The sequence below is a fragment of the Sorex araneus genome, chromosome 5 (assembly GCF_027595985.1).
Source record: "Sorex araneus isolate mSorAra2 chromosome 5, mSorAra2.pri, whole genome shotgun sequence".
Lineage (NCBI taxonomy): Eukaryota > Metazoa > Chordata > Mammalia > Eulipotyphla > Soricidae > Sorex > Sorex araneus.
The window spans coordinates 86719313-86733597 of record NC_073306.1 but is presented as its reverse complement, the minus strand read 5'-3'; the positions used below and the strand labels follow the sequence as shown (position 1 = coordinate 86733597).

The window sequence follows — 14285 nt, the reverse complement described above, 5'->3', positions numbered from 1 at the left end:
CACTGCGTAGGTGGAGAGACCGCAGAGATGGAAAGAAGCATGTTGGCTCACTGAATGATGGGGAATCAGATCCAGACTTGCAATCCCCAATAAACGGAAGCTGTTGAAATAAGTTACCCTGGCTGTTGTCTTTCTGATTCTAAATACAGAAAAATGCTCAGAATCACCAGGGGAAAAATCTGGCCCAAATATCTTCCCAGGGAGTTCCAAAGGTGAAGACTAGTTCCCATATTTGAAGATTAGAGCTCAAACGAAAGCTTCTTCAACAAGGGTGCTGGGAAAATTGGCGCCACATGCAAAAATAAAAGAAGAAGAACCACCAAGATCCTTTTCTAACACCATGCATAAAAGTCTAATCAAAATGGATTAAAGGCCTTGATACCATACCTGCATCTATAAGGTATATAGAGGTAAACATAAATAGAACTCTTCATGACATTGAAGCTAGAGGTATCTTTAAGGATTAAAAGCCACTAACCAAGCAAGTGGGAGCAAGGATACACAAATGGGACTACATTATATTAAGAAGATTCTGCATCTCAATGGAAACAAGGACCAGAATACACAGATAACCGACCACCACTCATCTGATAAAGGGCTAATACCCAAGATATATACAGCATTGGTAGAACTTAAAAAAAAAAAACCAAAACTCTTACCCCATCAAAATATGGGGAAAAGAGATGAATAGGAACTTTCTCAAAGAAGAAATACAAATAGCCCAAAGGCATATGAAAAAGTGCTTTATATCACTAATAATCAGGGAAATGCAAAATCAAATTAACAATGAGATATCATCTCACACAGGAGAGACTGGCACTCATCAAAAAGAGCAACAATAATCAGTGTTGGCATGGATGGGAGGCGGAGGGGAAGGATCCTCATTCACTGCAGGTGGGGCTGTCCTTTTTGGAATACAATATGGAAATTCATCAGAAAAACTAGGAATAGAGCTTCTGTACAGCCCAGCTATTCCTCTTCTGAGAAAATGACTCAAGGTTCCTAAACACCAATGCAAAAAAGCCATCTGAACTCCTATGTTCATTGCAGCATTATTCAATTAGCCAAAATCTGGAAATAACTCAAGTGCCCAAGAACAGATGACTGGATAAAGAAGCTATAGTACATCTACATAATAGAATACTACGCAGCCAGAAGAAAAGATGGATGAATCTGGAGAGTATCATGCAGAGTGAAATGAGTCAGAGGGAGAGGGAGAGACTCACACTGATCTCACTCCATAGTAGGGAATAACTAATGTCCAAAAGCAATGGAAAGGAAGAGCAGGAGAACCGGCCCTTAGCAGGAATCTTGTGTCTCTGAAGGGAGGGACAAAAAGGGAAGGGGTGACCTGGGACAGGGACTGGCTGAAAAGAAGGAAATCGACATACATGATACTGTATCAGTAACAATAGTGCAAACCACAGTGCCTAACAGGAAAAAAGAGAAAAAATTACTTGCCATTGGGAAGGGGCAAGGGGTGGAGCCCTGGAGGGAAACTGGGGACATATATGGAGACGTGGACACTGGTGAAGAAGGGATTGGTGTTGGAACATTGTACACCTGAAATTCAATCATGAACAACTTTTTATTTTCTTTTGGTTTTTGGGTCACACCAGCAATGCACAGGGGTTCCTCCTGGCTCTGCACTCAGGAATTACCCCTGGCGGTGCTCGGGGGACCATATGGGATGCTGGGAATCGAACCCGGGTCTGCCTCGTGCAAGGCAAACACCCTCTCCGCTGTGCTATCACTCCAGCCTCCCATGAACAACTTTTAAATTTATGGTGATTCATTAAAAAATTTTTTCTGGGGCCGGAGCGATAGCACAGCGGGTAGGGCGTTTGCCTTGCACGAGGTCGACCCAGGTTCGATCCCCAGCATCCCATATGGTCCCCCAAGCACTGCCAGGAGTAATTCCTGAGTGCAAAAGCCAGGAGTAACCCCTGAGCATCGCTGAGTGTGACCCAAAAAGCAAAAAAAAAAAAAATTTCTAAATTGGTGCTCAACTGTTTAGCTTTAAGGATCAGAAAATACCCCCCACAAATGGTTAGTTAGGGATTGGGGCTCAAATGGTTGAGCACATGGTAGAGCACCTGCCAGGCTGCATGAGGCCGGGACCCCTGTCCCCACCCCCGCCCACAGTACCTCCCCCTACAACAATGAAAAGGTTAATTACCTAGACAAGAGATGGACTTCCCCTTATAACTATGTCCCCGAACTCCTCGATGGACTTACACAACATTTCCCTTTGCTTTTCTCTCTGTTGTTTTGGGGCCACACCTGGCTGTGCTTGGGGCTAGACTCCTGGTTCTGCACACGGTGATGGATCACTCTTGGGATGCCGGTGTTCACACTCGGGTTGGCTGCATGCAAGCCTATGCTCTCCCCATGGCGCCCTCTCTCCAGCCTTCTCTGCTTTCCTGAAGTATCGGAGGAAGTCTGTTCTCCCCTCCTCTGGTACTCCACCAGGCACTGTCCGTGAAGTGACCCACCCAGGGCAGTTCCAAAAGGCCAGTACCTCTTCCACCCAGTGGAGGTCATAGAACCACAGCCCTGAAAGTCTGTCTGACCCCCAGAAGCAGGAGAGCTGGAGTCCAGCCAGGCCCTGTGGCCGTGCTCTGGAGCACCGTCATGGACAGAGGCTGAGCCGGGCTGAAGCAAAACACCCAGCAGCTCCACTGGAGCAGCGCTGGTGTGCACCAGGACCAGCGTGACTCAGACAGAAGCTCTCCTCCACTCCCCATCCTGACTGACATCCTCACACTTGCCCCTGCCTACGCTCCCGGCCTCTGGCCTTGCCCAACCTAACAGGAGAACATCCTCACCAACACGGTTGCAGGCCTGAGGCCTCAGAACTCCCAAACCGATCCTCACCCCCGTCAGTCCCTCCTGAGGGGTCTCACCCCACCCTCTGCCTTTCTGTGTATTCTCATGCTTCACTTGGGGCATCCCTTTTATCTCCGAACCTTCTGGATGCTTCTAACCAGCATCCATTTTTTTTGGGGGGGGGGTCACACCCGGCGATGCTCAGGGGTTACTCCTGGCTCTGCACTCAAGAATTACTCCTGGCGGTTCTCAGGGGACCATATGGGATGCTGGGAATCGAACCCGGGTTGGCCGCGTGCAAGTCAAATGCCCTACCTGCTGTGCTATTGCTCCAGCCCCCCCACATCCACTTTTAAATTAAAGAAGTGTAGAACAAAATCCAGCTCTGGATCCTCTTTCCCCTTCTGAGCCAAGGTCCTCCACAGGTCAGTCAGGTGAGTCTTCTCAAGCCTGTTGCTCACCCCTTCAACACTGCACCCTGCTGCACCCCCAACCCCGGGGGTTTCTGCTAAGGTCACTGCTGGCCCCTGCCCTCCACATCTCCTACTCCAGGCACCGAACTCCTTCTGGAAACCTCTGCTCTGGGCCCTCCGATCCCACTCTCTGCCCTCTCTGCCCCCTCGGCTGACCCTGTTCTGCCCAGTGCTGCCATCTGTTGCCTCTAGATGCCTGCACTGCCCCTCGCTGCCTGGCTCATCCCAGCAACTCTCTCCACATTTGCAGCTCCCAATCCATGCTTGCCCGGAGCCTCTCAGCCAAGCCGGGCACAGAAGAGCCACCTGACCACCCCACCCCCACCCTCGGCCCCCAGCATCCCCCCATCTGCTGACACCTTCCTTCCCTGCTCCCTTCTGATGAAGGGGACAGCCTCTGCCACAAGACCACCCATGTCCCCTCCTACCACACTGCGCCTGAGCACTGTCACTGAAGGGCTAACTCCTTGGCAGGGTGGGGTTGGGAGGTGTCCTGCAAGAAAAAACACCCCAACTCCAGGCAGTGATCCTGCATGACAGCACCCTGCACCTTCCATTCCTGTGCCCGTGACGCAAAAACCGCACACCATGTCGGCCTGACTGGCAAGACAAGCCTCGCTTTCCCCACGCACCAGGTCCCAACTGTGCACCTCGGACTGCAGGGCTCACTCGAGAGCCTGGTGTGCTGAATCTGCCACAGAAATGCCACAGCATCCCTGACACCAACTAAGTCGGGCAGGCCCCGGGGCATGGACGCCACCAGGTACTCACCGAAACCCCGCGGGTCAGGACTCTGCAGAGCTCATTCTGGAAAGGCAGCGGCCTGGGGGTCCATCTAGGAGCCCCTTCCTCAGAAGGGCCTCACCTGGGGGAGGAGAAAGTAAACATTTCCAAGTGGGTTTTTGACAAAACGAACAGTACCATTTGGGGGTGCTGGGGGTGGTGGAGGGTTTGGGGCCACACCTGACTGTGCTCAGGGCTCACTCCTAGCTCTGCCCTCAGGGATCACTCTTGGCAGACGCAGGGGACCATATGGGATGCTGGGGATCAACCAGGGTCAGCAGAGTGCCCTACCTGCAGTGGTGTCGTCTTGTTGCTAAGTACCTTAGAATAAGAGGTGTTCATTTAAATGCATATAAATACTGTGCATTTAAGGGGCTACTGTGAGCGCCCCTGGAAAGGGGTTGACTTCATTTATGATGAGTTGTGTTACTCAAGTCGCAGATCTTTTCAGGCCCATCTGACTTTCCTTCCTTCCCAATTGTGTACTAAAGAAAACTAAGTACAAGTTCCAACTTTTTTACCTTGAGGCCTGGAAGCACTGGGCTGGGACACAGAGAGTGGGGTCCAGGCTCACCTGCAGGAGCCCCAGGCCCGGCACCACATGATCCCCTGGGCAGTACAGGGTGTGGCCAAATAAATCAAATGGCTCTTTAAAAACTACATCACAGTCTTGCTTCTGTCCACTCCTCATTAGGACAGACTTGCAGACTTGGGAGCAGACCATCACGGGAGCCAGAGACTCTCAGGATGCACTTGAAGAGGTCACAGGCCCGTGATGTGCACCCGGATTTCCTCCCTAGTCTCTGCCATGATGCTGGATGGTGAGCACACAGCCAGGAAACCCCCTTTACACTGTGGCACAGGAGCCCACGCTGATCAGCACAGCCAGAGACCCCTGAGGTCATCACACTGGTGCTCGAGGTGTGGCAAACACTGCCCTGAACTGAACACTAACTGGTACTCAAGCTATGAGTCAAACAGAGCAGTCCCCCACATGGCCCTTGGAAGCCTGAGTTATGACACAGGGCCGCCCCCTCTACCGAAAATTTACAAAGTTTTCAAACTGCAAGGGACAATCAAATCCCAGACTCTACAAGGTCAGATTATTTAGGAATCTTCAAGAAGAGGCTATAAGATCGCTGTGATGTTTTAAATGAATTCTTCACTGGAATTCATCTGACCAGGCTGGGAATCACCTCTAGAATTTGATTTCAACTCTCCTGGTGCTCCATTTCACTTTTGAGCTGCAAGACGTCAAGCTTACAACTATGTCATGTTTAACAAATTTCATTTCTATGCTATGACCACTACTCCATAAAAGGCATAGTAACAAACTTAGAATGTGGAACTAAAAGGCCTCAGGATTCCATTCCTAGCTCATTCTTAACTTCTCTCATGCCAACTACTAAAAGGCTTCCTCTGAGAAGAAAAGTGCTCAGCAGGAAGAACCAATCATTCCCCGACACGGAGAGCAAACAAAAAGATACCCCGGGTATGTAAGAAAACTTGGTCTAAACAAAATCCTAACACTCGTTTTCATATTCAAAGGGTGAAAATACATCCATTGTCTTCCAACCTAACAGACTCTAGGCATACAAATAAAAATTTTTTTCAAGCAGACCAAGGAGCTGTCAACATTTAAGTACTTGAAATGAATTTTAACCATCACCATTTTAAATAATGGCTACCCAAAGCAAAATTTCAGCACAAATGCCCCTTCTCTACAAAATCCTCAATTTCCAACCAATGATGTGGCCCCCAAACACAACAAGCCTATTACAAGGCTAATTAAACCCTGTCCCTCCAGTATATGGACAGGGTCACTGAACGAGCACCCACTACCCCACAGGAACGCTGTGGACCCAGAAGGTACAGTGAAGCTGGGACTTATTCCAATGAGGATAAGGAGAATACCTGAGTTCTCACCAGTGGCCTTTCCTAAGAAGACAGCGAGTGTGCAGGGAAGTCTAAGGCAGTTGCACTTTGAGCTGTGACTTGCATCTAACTGGACAGCCTTTGTTTGGGAACTGCTACAAGAATGGATAAGTGGTGTCTACACCTTCAAGAGAACAAGAGTGGTCTGGACTTACAAGCATCCCACATACAGAAATAAAAATCTAACATGCCAACTGATCTACAGGAGTTACGAGATCATTGTGACATTCTTTACCTTTCGAGATGTCAAATTCGCTCTCTCTTCTACATTGGGACACACAGGAACTTTCCAGAATGACCCCTGTCCTCCCAGAGGGAACTCTGGAGTCAAAGAGGAGCAACACCAGCTAGTCCTGCATTCAGTCCTACAGAGATGAGAAGAATAAAACAGTTCACATTCCAATTTATGCTGAATGCAAAGAAAGCCTTCCGCTCCCCCGGTGCTGTGTAGGCAAGAGGGCTTGAAGAAAGAATAGTAGTAAGACAGGAAGATGGCAAAGGTATAGGAGTTAGAGTACTACAACCCAAGATAGGAGGAGCTGTGGCACTACCCAGAGCTCTTCTGTGAAGCCTGGGGGAAGGGATGCGGTTAGGAAAGCATAAAACTCTCACTGGAATCAGTTTTTATCTTTCTTTGTAGCTAAGAATAGTCACCCCCAGTTGCCAAAGATACATTTATCTCTTATCTTCTCTATGCCCCTGCTTTTAGAATAACAGAGAAGTGGAAAATAAATTGCAAAGCCTAAAATGCAAGAGGCCAAAATAGAGTTTAACTCTGAGAAACCAGGTAGTCAAAGATAGTTGGGTTTTTTTTTTTCCCTTAATTTTTGGCTTTTGGGACATACCTGATGGTGTTGAGGGCTTATTTCTGCTCTGGGCTCAAGAATCATACCTAGTTGTGCTGGGGGCCCCTATGGGGTGCCAGAGATTGAACCCTGGCCCGCAATGTGCTAGGCAAGCACCTTACTGCCTGTGCTAGAGCAAAGGTTCTTAGCCTGGAGTTCACAGCCTCTGCAGAGACGCCTAAGGGAGCAGGCAGGGAACAATTGAACTTGTCAGGGAAAACTTGGACCTTCAGACTCAATAACCTCTAGGCAAAGTAACTGCTGCCTTCACCCAAGAACGTGAGTGCCACTAACAGATGTGTTAGCCACACTGTGACCATGTCCTGAGAGTGGCCACAAAACAGCTTCCCTACTTTACAATACACTTATCTCCCCTCCGAAGCTACATCCTGATATCTGCTTCCATGTTGTTTGTGATTCTATACATTTTAAGGCACGTACTCTAAAACACAGATAACTTTAAAGGGTGATGGTGCCACATCTGCCTGCTACAGGGCACATGGAACTCCAAGGATCAAGAACCTCTGACCCAGAGCACAGGCAGTTTTTTGCAGACCCCAAAGTCATACACGCCTCCCACCCCCTCAAGAAAACTAAGCCACCAGGAAGCCAATGACCATGTTCAAGGTCACACGAACTTTGCGTGGGCATCAGCCTGGCTTAGCACTCACCACACAGGCACACACAGTCTGCTCCCATGGGGACCTATGCTTGCATTTCCATAACTGTCATCACTATTAGTCTTGCCACTAAATGGGGAGGACATATCGTCTTTCAAAAGTTACAGAAAACCCAAACCTTGACAAGAGAACAATACAGATGCAGCAAGTCCTCCCTTCTGCTCCCCTACAAGGTGTGCGGCTCTGTCACCAAAAGCTGCGTGGGTATGCTCCCAGGACACAGTTTTGGAGAAGCAAGGGAAAACCCTGGACTCCATCACCTCCTTCTCAGTGGCGCTCAAAGCACAGTGCAGAGAGGCATTCTTAAGAACTGCAGAGCATTATGAGTGGTTAGGGCAGTTGTACTACCACTTCATGAAGGAGTAAAGTGGAGGATAAGAGAGATTTGGCCAAAATCAGACAGAAGTTAACGAGAGAACCAACTTCCTGATTCTTAGTTCAAGGCTTGGACCACTATTGTACTGAGGCACCATGATCAAATATTTAGTTGAGACTACAATGCCCCCTACCCCCCACATGTCAGAGAGCATTTTCTATTGATTCACAGGTACTGACTCTTTCAAAGGCTGTAGGGGAAATAGCCCATAGAGAAAATTCCTACACGTGAAAGTACTTTTTCACTTGTGCTAAGTCACCTAGGAATACAGGTCAGAAATCCTGAGCTCAAGAGCCAAGTTACACACAAGTTGCCTTTTAAGCGAACAGAATGGAAATGATTTATTTTTTAGTTCATGACCTCCTTATCTACCATAGAGAGCGGTGGGCCACAGAGAGAAACATCCTTTGGAACTGTCACCATTGTACATCCAATGCTGTGATGACAAAATAGCATTCTGGGGCGTTATTTCCTAAGTGGGCAATCACACCCCACTCTACAGGAATGATTGTGGGGTGAGGGGCAGCAGAGATGTGCAATGTAGAGGGGGTGAATTTCACTAGAAAACATAGATTTTCAGGGCCCAATGGGTGATCTTTTTCTTTTTCCTTTCTCTTTTTCTGAAAAGGGGGCAGTAGGCCAAATAGCTTTTGGGAAGCTCTAATGGAACCCTTATTCTTCCAACCTTCCTATGCCATCTAACTTCTCTTTTTATTAACCTACCTCTGCCTTTAATAGCTTGGGACCTTTGAAGAGTAAGGAGGTCTTTCTTATATCTGCACATCGGAGCATAACACCATTTCACGCTAACATTTCACCTTGGCTAAAACTTCCCAAATCACTAGCATCCGGTCAAGAAACAAGATCAACAGGACAATCCGGTGGCACCATCTCCATGATCAATCAAATCTCTTAACTCTCACACTCTCAACCACCAAGAGCCCTACCCCTACCCCTAACTCCTGATGCTCCCTCCTAACTCCTGAAACCCACTGGGAGCATATGCGGGAGCCCCAATCCTCCCAATCGGTGGCCTAAGAGAGAACTTGATTCCTGAACCTATCAATGGCTAATCACAAACACTCCCATGCCACGACCCAAACACAAGTCTTACACAGACATGTAACTATGCACCACAGCATGGTATCCGCCCATGTGTGCCTTCCACAAAGTCCAACTCTGCTCCGGCCCTAGCCCACTCAGTCTACCAGGAGACCATCACGCCCATTTGCCCAACTGGCTCTAGTAACTTACCAGTCCCAAAAACGGGGCCCCCGTTTAGGCTCTAGATCATTTCCCTGTCTCCTAAGGTTCATGGGTGCGGCCCCTATTGCAGACCAACGCTACTGGACACTTCAGGCCTGGCCTCTGAGCCTGCAGGCAGCATCCACAGGCCTCTGGCCCTTCCCTCTCAACCGATCCACGAGTCTGCTGCTGGCTCGGGACATCTCCATTCCACCAGCCTCGCCCCACACTCTCCAGTGACATCTTAATAGTCTGCAACTTTCAAAGGCCAGAGCCTGGGCTGCAACTGCGAAGCCCCGGGCGACCCCTGGCGTGCCCAGGACCACCCCTCCCTTCCTGGTTCAGGACCTGGACCTCAGCAGCTCACCTGCTGGAGCCTTTTACAACTCAGACCTTCCCCACAGCTTCAACCCCCCCACCCCCGCCTTCAACAAGTCACCGGCCTGCAAAGTCTCCTTCTCCTCCGCATCTCCGCGAGGCTAGGGCCCCTCGCCTTTTCGAGCCCCCCGCCTCGCGCCCCGGCACCCCACGGCCCTGAGACCGTCCCATCTTCTCCTTGAACCTCTGCAAGCAGGGCTCGGGACACGGCGCCTGCAACCCTCAGCCCGGAGCCGCTCCCCTCCCCGCGCCCGGCGCAAGGACGACCCCGCGCCCCCACCCCCCCATCCGCGACCTCGACCCGCGCCCCCCACCGCGCACGGCTCCCCGGCCCCAGCCCGCTCCCGGCACGCGGGCGCCCCCCACCCGCTGCTCCCCGCCCCGAGCGCTCACCCCGGGCCGGCGGGGCGGGAGGCGCGCGGAGGGCGGCGCGGTGCCGGCGGCGCTCAGCCCCGGGGGGCCGGGGCCCGGGCCAGCGGCGGCGGCGGCGGCGCCGTCCCACTCCCGCAGGCCCACATAGGCTCCATTGTCCGCCGGCGCCTCCCCCTTTCCGGCCCCCTCCCGGCCCCGCCCCTGCCCTCCCCGGCCCTGCCCCCGCCGCGCCGCGCCGCGCCGCGGAAGGGGCCGCCCGCCCCGCCTCGGACGCGGGCGGAGACGGCCCCTCCCCCGCGGCCCGCCCCGCGCCCGGGCCGCCGCCGCCGCCGCCGCCCGCCGGACCCGCCCCCTCCCCGGGCACGTCCCCGTCCCCCTCCCGGAAGGCGCGCGATGGTACCAACCCGGCCGCTTCCTCCTCCCCCTCCCCGGCCGCCCCGACGAGGCCCCGCCCCTGACCCGCCCATCTCCCCGCCCAGACCCCGCCCCTCCCGCTGACCTCTTACTACGGGGCCGCCCCTGAGGCCCGCCCCCTGCTTTGCATGGACACGCCCACCGGCGGCCCTCCGAGGTTCGTCACCGGGCCGGAGGGGGACACCTACTCCCCGCCTTAAAGAGGCAGAGCCCCCTTTCTGAACTGAGGCTCCCCGAAGGGCTGGGCGCTGGGCGGGAGGTGCGGCCCCCAGAGTCTCTTCGGTTCCGCACCTTCCGGGCTGCGCGCACACCCCGCCGCCCCGGCAGCACCGGGGCGTCCCCCGCAGGGGCTGGAAAAGGCGCGGAAGGGGGAAGGGCAGCGTGGTCTTTGGCCATCTTTGATGGAAACCAGTTGGGAGCTGCCTGCGCTTCCCGCGTCCGTCCTTCCCGGCCCGGGCCTAGTCCCCAGTCTTCAGGGCGACCCCAGCCCCACCAGGACGCAGCCGCCCCCGCGCCCGGGCGCCGCCGTCCTGCCCGGGGCCGGACCCTCCCGGGACTGCGCGCTCCTGCCCGCGCTGCGGAGCTGCTTCTTGCGGAGCCCTGCGGACGTGCTGCTGGCCCCCAGGCTCCGTCCACGGCGGCCGCCCGCCAGTCCCGGGCACGCGTCGCGCTTCATGCCCCGGGAGCGCCTTCTGCCCAGGTCTCGCCAACACTTCCCCCCACCGCGCGGCGGCGGCGCGACCCCCGGCGTTCCGCGGGGCCACGGCTTTGCGGGGCTCAGAGCCCCTGCACCCCGGCACCCCGGCGCTCGCCCCCGCGGAGCCACAGGGCGGACCATTAAACCACACTCCCCCCCCACCCCCCGTGAGGAAAATGACTGCATCGTGGCGAGCGCGTGTTGCTGAAGGAAGCCCAGTTCCCCTCTACTCCAGGTTTATCTTTGAGGCCCAGGTTGCTGCCCTAACCAGCTGCGGTTGCAGAGCCGACTGCTCCAGACTCCTGCAACCCCAACCACCCACCCACCGCGCCCCCCCCTCCCCGGCCCCGGAGGCAAAATCCCGCCGCTCACAAACACGCGGTGGTTACACCTCTGTGCTTGGCAGAGCCTGGATCTAAGGTTTGTGCAACTCTGGTGCTATAGGTACTGTGTATTCATTCTCCTTGGAAATGATGGGTGTAGGCAGCTTGGCCCAAAGAAGTGACTACCTCTCCTGCTTTTGTTTCTCTCACCTATGCTCTTCTTAGGCAGGACACTTATTTCTGTGTCCATTCCCCTGTCTGTGAACACTGGGATCCTTCCTTGGGGGCAAGCTCCTAACAAAGGAGGCCGTGCAAAGGTGGTACAGGAGGGTCCTCAAAGATATACCGCATAGTCTGCTTTCCAAACCCTTTAGAACTCTTGGCAAGAGTAGGAGTTTGGGTACCATGCGGCCCCTCCACCCCCCCAGCCCCCACCTCCTCACCCCACCCCCTAGCAGATCCTATGAAAAACTGTTCTCTCCACCACAAGATGTTTTCTCTTTGTCTTCCATTATGACTGGAGATAAAATTTAAAGAAAAAAAAAAGACAAAAGTAGGTCGAAACAACATAAATCTAAAGTGAACTGAGGGTTCTACATAGAAAATAATTACAGTAAAATGCTTTGGGGTAAGATTTTGACTGGAGAGTGATAGATCTGACAGAGGTTTAAGATCTGGTGGGGTGGGGAAAGGCAGGATAAAGCCAAGTATGAACATGCAAAAGACTCCTAACCCCAAGAAGAAACACACACACACACATACACATGAGAAACATTTGGGATTGCTAATGGAGGTGAAAGAAGAGATTCACAGACAGACCTTATCTGAAAGGGAAACCACCAGTAGTAAAATAAGCACTAATCTGGGATGTTCCAGTCCCATTCACCTCTACTAAGAAATTGCCAAATAAAGCTTATTATAACAATAATACATGTGCAAAAATATCCGTTTTACTAGGCATTACACCCTCACTCAACCATGTATCAAAGTTTAAATTTACTGAGCCAGAAGAATAATGTAAATGATTATTTAATTCACAATACTATGGTAAAAGAGCAGTAATATTGAGAATTTAAGCAAACTGAGTCATGAAATCTAATGGTTAGCATCTACACAGTGTTAAGTTTGCTACATTGCACAAGACAGATATGCATTTAAAATATTATTTATTGGCATGCTCTTCAAACCCATGTCTTCTCTTGAAGACACATAGCTCACTTGCTTGTCTCTGTGTCTTTACTTGTGGCTTTTTCCACTCTGGAAAAGCTTAAGTTCTCTCTTGAACACTTTTTTTTCTAAATTAAAGTGAGTTTAATTCAATAAAAACTATCTTGCTTCACTAAAATATAAATATTTATTCCATTAAATAGTTTACTATAATTTTTGACCTCTGAATTTTCCAATTTTCATGCATTTCCATCTCAATTGAGGGAAAATTCCACCTATTTTCTGTATAAAGATCTAGCACACTGTATATAGGTAAATGCTAATGGAAAATAATAAAACAGTGCTAAAAACATCCTATATACAAAGCTTCAGATTATTTCTGCTACTCTAGAAATCCTAAAATAAATGATCTGTTAAATCCAAATGATAAAATTGTTTAAAAAAATAAAGGCTTTGACACAAAAAGAGATCGGCTGTTTTGTTTTTTATTTCTGGAATTTTCTTCTCATAATGATGACAAGCACTCACTGTGATATAAACATGGACGAGCCAAGTTTGGCTTCTTAATTCTTCAACTAGTCACAACATCAATGACCTAACTTAGCCCTGCTTTTTCAAAACCATAAACTCTGGTTTTAAAAACACTTTTTGTTCCTTCAGTTCTTGATAAATCCATACCTAAACTATAGGATTGGAAGCACCCCTGCCAATGTTACAAATGAGAATTCAATGGCTAGAAATCTAAAATTGCCCAGATTGGACCATAGTGATAGTACGGTAGGGCATTTGCCTTGCATGCAGCTGACCCAGGTTTGATCCGAGACATCCCATATGGTCCCTTGAGCAATGCCAGAAGTAATTCCTGAGTGCAAAGCCAGGACTAACCCCTAAGCATCACCAAAAAGCCAAAAAATTGCCCAGAAGATGCTTATTTTCAGGAACTAAAATTTATATCCAACATACCACTGCACTGTTCTAACACTCAAGGAGTGTCATCGCTAGCATTATTGCAGGAGAGAACATGAAGCTATAGTTTAGAAAGGATAAACTCAGAAAGACTGAGCCCATTCAGCCAGGTGGGGTTCCCAGAGTCTCTAGGACTCCTGCGTTGGCTAAAATCCTCCCTTTGTCCAAGATTTCCTGCTGCTTATCTTCCTCACCAACCACCTACCTCTCTGTCCAAACCAAAATGGGCAGATTTCAACCCTGGAGAGTTCTGCAGAGTCACGTATGATTGGAGATGAAAGGTTAGATGGGAATATAGTCTGGGATTTCACTATGTTGATGGAATAAAACAGTCAGGAAGAGATCTTTTCTTTAGGTTGTTTGTAAAGGAGAAAGAAATTTCTCCTCCTGCCTTCTGCCTATTCCTTTGAGATGGGGGGAGGGGACCCCACGCTGTGGGGTGGGGCAGGGATCCCAGAACTTCATCACTTCCGGGAAATTCTAGGGCCAAGTGTGTCTTTCATAAGGAAGAAATCTGAGCTTCCAGCTCCTTCCATCCTGCAGTTTCCCCTGAGACCATCATCTGATGTGCCCGTGGAGCTCCTGAGTCATCACAAGTATATCTGCTTTTCACAGCCTGCAAAGCAGAGGCACCATCTTAGGAAAATGGTCAGTTCTGCCCTGTGATGCTTGGATCCTTTAAGAATACACCTCAGTGCATCCCACTTATGCTCATGCTCAGACTGGCTGTGGTCATGTCTCCTTCATTTTCCTTCTAAAAGTCAAGTTTGTGACTTCCGGCTTGCTGATTTCTGACTTGATT

The 14285-nt window shown here is 50.8% G+C and overlaps 1 long non-coding RNA gene across 3 annotated transcripts in view; it reads right to left on the bottom strand.

Annotated features, from left to right (window-relative positions):
* Positions 1-4073: 4073 nt before the first annotated feature.
* The window catches only part of LOC129404880 (uncharacterized), a 78479-nt gene continuing 68267 nt past the window's right edge, over positions 4074-14285 (bottom strand). Inside the window, exons 1-3 of one of the 3 annotated variants that reach the window (XR_008630215.1) lie at positions 9938-10076; positions 6256-6385; positions 4074-4167 (exon numbers count right to left, since the gene is read on the bottom strand). This is a non-coding gene — a long non-coding RNA (uncharacterized LOC129404880). Of the gene's footprint in view, positions 4168-6255; positions 6386-8644; positions 9545-9937; positions 10077-14285 lie in introns of those variants that run through there. The other 2 variants (XR_008630217.1, XR_008630216.1) reach the window with 2 other exon arrangements.